This window comes from Aplysia californica, unplaced genomic scaffold (genome assembly GCF_000002075.1).
Source record: "Aplysia californica isolate F4 #8 unplaced genomic scaffold, AplCal3.0 scaffold00832, whole genome shotgun sequence".
Taxonomy (NCBI): Eukaryota; Metazoa; Mollusca; class Gastropoda; order Aplysiida; family Aplysiidae; genus Aplysia; species Aplysia californica.
Window position 1 is genome coordinate 195,635 of NW_004798102.1, and position 8,048 is coordinate 203,682.

General features: G+C 42.4%; 1 protein-coding gene across 2 annotated transcripts in view; it reads left to right on the forward strand.

Moving 5' to 3' along the window:
- Nucleotides 1-2,779: 2,779 nt before the first annotated feature.
- The window catches only part of LOC101849326 (synaptotagmin-9), a gene marked incomplete at its 3' end in the record, with an annotated part of 93,445 nt that continues 88,176 nt past the window's right edge, over nucleotides 2,780-8,048 (forward strand). The window contains 1 exon segment of one of the 2 annotated variants that reach the window (XM_005109933.3): nucleotides 2,780-3,537. 2 annotated transcript variants of the gene reach the window in all.

Here is an 8,048-nt window from a genome sequence, read left to right on the forward strand (position 1 = left end):
GTGGACCCCGGAGCAATCCAGCGGAGTGCTCAAGTGAATTGTGATTGGTTCATTGTCTTGGCGCTATTTTAAGTGACTCGGTGACCGTGAACCTGAGGGAGGTGAACGTGACATACTTAAGTCGCCGTCCTATGAGTTGTGCTTTTGAACGGTTTTGTAGTGGAGTGGTGAAAGGTATTACTTGAGTGTTCAGTTCTAATGCAGGATGAAAGAAATTGACGTTTAGCTAACAAACAGATTTAGTTCAAGAAGTCAAAGCCACAAAAAGAATGAAAATAAAAGCACATGGTCTTCCTTCATCAACCCGAAGATCCTAAAATTATACACCATCCCATTTACTCTGCCCTTGATTATCTTCTGCCTAAGATAGCTTAACTGTGCACGCCCACTTTTTAGACCCACGAGCCTCCCCTGCCTGCCCCCTCTACCCTAACCTCAATCCCCTCCCTTTGGCGCAATGAGATTTACTTGATTCCTCCCTGTCTCCTCATTTCCATCCTCGCCCTAGTTTCACGTTTTTATCTTACCCCTCTTATCTCCTGCCTTCCACTCTCCTCTCCACAATACGTCTCCCCTTCTCTCTCTCTCTGTGTGTCTCTCTCTCTCTGTCTCTGTCTCTCTCCCCCCCTCTCTCTCTCTGTCTCTATCTCTGTTTCTCTCTCTCTCTCTCTCTCTCTCTCTCTCTCTCTCTCTCTCTCTCTCTCTCTTTCTCCCTGTCTCATCCATTTCTTTTCCTCGTCATCTCTCTCGCTCTCCTCAATCTCTTTTACTCCCCTATCTCTCTCTCTCTCTCTCTCTCTCTCTCTCTCTCTTTCTATCTCTGCTCCTTCTTATCTGTCTGTTTGTCTGTTTATCTACCTGTATGTATGTATGTATGTATGTATGTATGTATGTATGTATGTATGTATGTATGTAGTTTAGTTTTAATTAGGTTTTACAGCGCTCACAACTGCATGAGGCTATATGAGCGCCAACAAAGAAGTCCAAATGGGGAATCAAGCTTACTCCGCTCAGCTCTCTATAGCCTCAACAGCATAAAGTCTGCTTCGACCATCAAGGCACCCCGGAAATAGCAGTTCATAAGAAAGTGACAAACAAACAAAAGAAGTAGAGGTAAAATGACCATATTAAGGAAGATGAAAGAAAAAACAGCAGTTCTCCTATGTTGTTCCGGCACAGTATGAGCACAACATTGATAAATCGGCCCATTTACAACTCTACAGTGCATAAGAACATGTTAATATCCCCCCCCCCCCAATCGGTCTGTCTGTCTGTCTGTCTGTCTGTCTGTCTGTCTGTCTGTCTCTCTCTCTCTCTCTCTCTCTCTCTCTCTCTCTCTCTCTCTCTTTCCCCCCCCCTCTGAATGTGGTCTTTTACTATTCTCCTCTTACATTTCTGGCTCACTATGACCGCTGTAATATAAGAAAACAATATTAAGTTACACGGCATAAAATTCTCCATTCGAACAATCATCGGGATGATTAGATTTCCGCTGAATTACTTATTAAGACAGATCTAGCTTTAGTGTACTGTCTCTTTTTTTGAGGGGGGTGGGGGGTGTCTTTACATTACCACACCAGAGGGCGATTGGAGGGTGCCGCTAGTAAGTGCTACTTCTTTATTTTCCCGTTATTATTTATGTTTGCCTTTCTTGCGTTTTCAGTGTACCAAAATGACCATTATTGTACCAATGTTCCCCTCTTTCACATTCACCTATTCCATAGTGTGGCAGACCGTCAGATCACCATTGCAGATTTTGCAACCATATTCTTCTACTTCACTAGGTTATCAGCTTTCCGTAGTTAGATGTTCTCGTCACGACCAGTCCACTCTTTGCTGTTGTCCTCTCCTCGTTTCCTCCGTCTGCCTCTTCGTCTCTCTCCTTGTGCTGTTCCCTGTAGGATTGTCTTGGCCAGGCAAGATGATTGTGTGATGTCCCCGTACAACTTCAGTTTGCATCTTTTTACTGACGTCAAGAGAATATCTCTATACGGTCTTTATACTTTCCCCTTCTGGTTTCCACTACCCGATTGGTTATGAGATCTCCATGCCTGATACCGATGAATTTGCAGAAACACCACATCTCCAGTCAATTATCCTTCTTTCAATATCTGCTCCTGTAGTGGTCCACGTTATGGGGTGCTCCTGTGTGGTTTGTTCCTTCTTTCCTATCAGACATCGGTCGTCCTGATCTCTCCTCCTTTTTTGTGTTTGTTATTCTCTTGTGACACCATTGATCTTCGGCACTTATAAGTCCTTATTGTGTTGCAAGTGCCCTAAAATTCTGGCTAACACCCACCTCCCACTAATCTTAGAACTGACGGCGACCATCTTGTCCTTCCAAATCACTTTCAATTTGGTCACGGAATCACTTCAGGCTGCAGCTGTGGTCTAGCCTACCAGCATTCCTTTTCTATACTTAAACTTACACCTTAACAAAAGCGACACATTCACAAGCCCTTATCCTCTAGGTTTGCAACGGTCCAATCGGTTGAGAGAGAGAGAGAGAGAGAGAGAGAGAGAGAGAGAGAGAGAGAGAGAGAGAGAGAGAGAGAGAGAGAGAGAGAGAGAGAGAGAGAGAGGAACATCTATTATGAAAGGTAGAGAGAAAGAGAGGAAGCAAAAAGGATAAAATGGCAAAGACTGCCAATCCAGCAGAAATATACAGCGACGTTCCGGCCAGCACCCCCCTCCCCCCTCCCCCCCATCTCATCCTGTCGTCGCAGGGAGTGACGTCACCGCCGTCGCTTCTGTCAAACACCCAGGACCAGCACCACGACTGCCACCACAGAGCGGGCAGCCAACGGCCTGGTAGGCAGACGGCATTTTCCCCGCCACAACCAAAAGCTGTGTGTCGCCGCTGTGCGCGCGTGCGTCCAGGAGTAGCCGCGCCACTACACTGACAAACAAGATTTCACAAATTATGTTCGCGCAGTTCAGCAGTTGCCGATAGATTTTTAAACAACACACATGTTACGCAATCTGACATTATATATTTGCACTATTTTCAACCCTCTATGCAAATTTGAATAAATAATTGTTTACTTCAAAAAGTGGTGCAAAATTCAAACTCTTTTACTCTTCGGGATTTCCAGATTTCAGTTCGAATTTCTCTATTATTTACCCAGTTTTACTTCTAAATCTCTAGCTCGATTCTAAAAAAAAGTTTTCTTGTCTATTATAAAGAAGGTGTAGCCAATGCTGTATAATTGAAAAAGCAGCAAAGTTGAAAAGAGTTTAGAGTACTGCCATGTTATTGTGGATCTCTAAGTTAGAAAATGTTTAAGTGAACGATCATGTCGTGATAATTTCTTTAAACGTCTGCAAAACTTCTGGGAGCTGGAAGTTGATTCTTGATTCCATTCCTTGATTCTGTTTGGACTAGCTGACCCTGGAAAGCAATAGACGCTGTTTTTCTTAGAAAACGATATTTTTTCTTCGAAAAGGATTTTCACTCTTGGAAAAAACAATTTTTTTCTTCGAAAAGGATTTTGGAAATCCCTTCTGGGAACTTCTGAAAAGGTGTTTTTCAAAAAGGTGAGTTGTTTTAGATTTAACTTGCTGGATTTATGTGTTATCCCCACTCCCTTTGCCACCAGCGTGGTTGACAGAGAGTGTCACAGTCATACGTAAACACGTATCTGTACAGTTCTGCGGACATCGAACCTTGTCCTTTTAGATGACATGGCGAGCTTCATAGGCGTTACGGCTCTTTGACCTAGTTAGGTAAGGTCCCGCATGAACACTTGACAATATTTCATTTTCTGCTTTTTTTCACTTTCTCTCTGATGCTTTTCTCTTTTCTTCTTTTTTATGCTTCACACCTGTTCGAATCACTCTGATGTACTTTCACTCACTCACTCACTCACTCACTCACTCACTCACTCACTCACTCACTCACTCATTCACTCACTCACTCACTCACTCACTCACTCACTCAATCACTCACTCACTCACTCACTCACTCACCCACTCACTCACCCACTCACTCACTCACCCACTCACTCACGTCGGTATTATTCAAACTCTTCCCTGTTGCAAAGACATGAAATGAGTTCGATTCCTGGAATCGATTTTTTTTTTTAGAGTATCTCCGTCTACCGCTTGGGAATCAGTATCCACATAGTATGGATCTTTAAGGAGACGGGCCTCTCCATCATCCCAACTCGAATGAGAGAGACAGCATCCCTTGCAGACAAACGCTGGTACTCCACAAAATAAAACATCACTGACGAACGTTAAATGGAAAGTTATAAGGGGTCCTCGAAGGCCGTTGAAGGTCAAATACACTATAAACTGCTACACATCTAATACTGTTCAAAGATAGCCGAGTAAAGAAATTTCATCGTTGCCTTTCTCACCCTGCACCAGGGTAAATTCGACGAACCAACACTTTCAACATTTCTCTATCTAGGGCTAGCCTCTTGGTGTTATTCCATGTCTTCCCACTTTTCTGTACATCAATTTCTGTGCGATTCCTCTCCCGGTTCCACGCGATCTTCCCCTTGATCTCCTACCATGTGGATTCCAATACAACACTTTCTTTGATATATAGCTGCCTAACTTCTTGAGAGAATGTTCAATCCATCGCCACCGCCTTATTCCTACCTCGTCTCTGACTGAGATCTGTCTTGTTTTCCAAAAACTTCCTCGTTGGTGACACTGTCTGTCCATCTGATCTTCAGTAACTTTCTTAGACACTAAACTTGTTCAAGAATACCTGGATCCTCTTTATGCAAGTATGTGATGCGTTCTATGTCTCATATCCATACAACAGGACTGACTTCACATTTGAATTGACAATCCTCAGCTTTGTTCGAAGTGAGATATCTCTGGTCTCCCAAATCCCGTTGAAAGATAGGAAGGCAACCTGTGTTTTTTCCTCCCTCTCTGCACCCCCAAGATAGCACAAGGATTCAACGTCTTCTAGTGCATTTTCTTCTATTGTGGCCTACTCCTTTCGTTGTGCATCTATCCTTAGGACCTTTGACTTTCCGGGGTGGATCCTCAATCCAAAAGACAAGGAAACCTTACACCGCTCAAAATCAAGTCTCTTTATGGAAGCCTTTGCCCCCCCCCCTTTTTTCAATACATTAGCAGCTAAGACTATCTGGCTATTTTGATATCGCCTGACAGGCTTCTGTGGTGTAGCGGTTCGACGTTTTCCTGTCGCACACAGGAGACCCGAGTTCGATTCCCGAATTGGCCCTGCACAGGCAGGGTCGGAAGACTGCAACCATTGTGTCAATGGGGACATTAAAACACTTATATAACGTCTATGACCCTTGTTGTTAGTAGTTGGAGAGTGCCACTTCATACGTCCTACTTTTTTGTCGCCCCTAGCTTTTTGTTTGTCTGTCTTGCTTTTTTTCCTTCATTAAATTTAAATGACCAATATCCCAATATCCAGTCGATGTGCTTCTTTTTACTCAATCAATGACACCTATTCAACAGAATCATTATGGCGCAGGCAGAGTAGTGGTGTGTCATATTGAACGTGTCTGTTTCGAGGGGAAGGATAGGGGCATTTTGAATTATCAGAAAAGGGGATTTGGTTAAAGCTAGACAAGATATGTTGGGGGGGGGTCAGATACCTCACAATGGGGAAATGCTACGACAGGATGATCGATACAATTTAGAATTACTGTTTATAAGCATCTTTTTATCCCCATCACTCACCACCATCACCATAATATCTAAAATTATCATTGCTCTCTGATCCTTGACATTCATATATATTATTATACCTTGAATTTCTATCTGTAACAGTTACATATTACAATATGTGAAACGTGCTGACAAAATGAGTTACTTCTTTGAATCGAGCCCTATGGAAATAGATACACCACGCTTATACGTTTTAAAAAAAAAATACATAAGTATGAAATAATAATAGGCATATTACACCTAAAACATATGGCATCAATAGAAAATCTACAAATTTGACCCTAGTGTTGATTTTTTCCCAATATCTCCATCTGTGGAGCGCGAGAAGTAACTCATTTTGTCAGCACGGCTCACATATGTTATGCACGCAATAGACTATTGGACACTATCATCCTCACCTTTTGTTTCCAAACAGATGGTGTCACAATTTCATAGAAATGGGCAAGGGACAAAAATGTTCGTAAAAATAAAGCATCTTCTTGTCTGCCTTCTGCATTGCACTCTTCAGCTTACCTGACAGTTTGATTTTAGTTGTTAACGTAGAGACAAAAACATACATGTAGACACAATAACTGCCGGTGAGTGCTTGGAACAATATGCCGAACTGATTGACACAACCGCGAAGCGGAACCTACCAGTGGCACACTCCTACCTCCTGCTACAAAAAGACAGCAAAAGCTATTTTTTTAAAAAGAGGGGCAAACACTCGAAGAGAAAGAAGAGATAACATACAGCCACACGCGCAACAGAAGCTAACTCAAAGATATTTATTCGTCCCTTATATCTCAGTCTCCTTGTTTATCGGCGCATCTGTTGGCCCGTCTGTTTGCATGGCTCTTCCTCACTATGTTTACCTTTGTTTTTCAGCCCGTCTGTCTGTCTGACAGTCTTTTCTCTGTCTGTTTGTCTGTTTTCCATTGTCAGTTCCCCTAACTGCTCCAACAATTTCCACTCCAATCTTCTTATCGGTGAATACATGCATACAAAGGGGTATTTGGAGTCTGGAGGGTAACACTAGAAAGTACAACTTCTTTTCTTTCACAATTTCTTTACTGTCGATCTGTCTTATCTTTTCTTAACACTAAATGACTATGACCATGTCTATGTACTTCTGTTTACTGAATCGACCCCCTCGTCCCTTCATCCACCACTACCTCACATTGTATCAGTGTGTATGCAAGCATACGCACGTAACCCTTACCACCGGAATGATAATGGAACAAGTTAGACCGAAAAACCCTCCACCAGCACCAACACCACCAACATCATCACCTCCTATGACTTCTCATCTATTCGGAACAGCAGGTCATTACCAGTATGGTTCTCTCTCTCTCTCTCTCTCTCTCTCTCTCTCTCTCTCTCTCTCTCTCTCTCTCTCTCTCTCTCTCTCTCTCTCTCTCTCTCTCTCTCGTCACCCATCTATCTATCCCCTCCTCCTTGCCTCTCTTACAGTCATGTCTAAGTCTAATGCAATGTGATAGGGAAATAAATGAAGCAAACCCCCACCCCTCCTAATTTTATTATTGTGTTGTTGTACATCAGACCTGGCATCCGTACATTGAGAAATTATTGGTTATCTGGCTGACAAATTGTCGAGATTGCTTACTTATTAATGTTGTGAAGTGGAAAATGCCTTTTTTTTTACTAGTATTCAAAGGCCACACCCTGTTTCAGTTTCTCTTTTCTCTTTTTGGCTCTTTTGAGCTTTGGAATTGCTGAGACATATTCAAACTCACTCGGGTGTTGATGTCATGTTGTTTGTGTGTTTGTTTGTATGTGTGTGTGTGTTTGTTTGTATGTGTGTGTGTATGTGTGTCTGTATGTGTGTAGGTGTGCGTGCGCGCGAGCGTGCGTGCGTGCACGTGTGCATGCTAGTGTGTGTGTGTGTGTGTGTGTGTGTGTGTGTGTATGTTTGTGTGTGTGTGTGGCCGACGGGTTTAAGAACGACGGAGTTAGTAAGGTCTCTGTGTCTCTGTAGTGACTATTTGCGATGACTATTTGCGATCAGGATAAGAGTTGTCGCGGTAGTTGTTCTTTCTACCACTGCTGCAATTGTTGTAACTATTGATTCACTATGGATGGTTGGCGAGTGCTCTGGTGAAGTGTACTCCTCCTTTCCTATCAAACATGTATCACCCTCATCTTTCCTTCTTCTTTTATGTATTTGCTACTTTCTTGTAACACAATCAATATAATGTTCGGCACTTATTTGACCATGTTGTGCTGCAAGTAGAGTTAAACTCTTACAAAAAAACGCAAAAATAATTTTAAAAAACAACAACAACAACATAAAAGCAAAACCATAAGAAAAAGAAAAACAATAGCAATAAGAAAATAACAAATTTATAACAAAAATAACAATAACAACAACAACAACAATC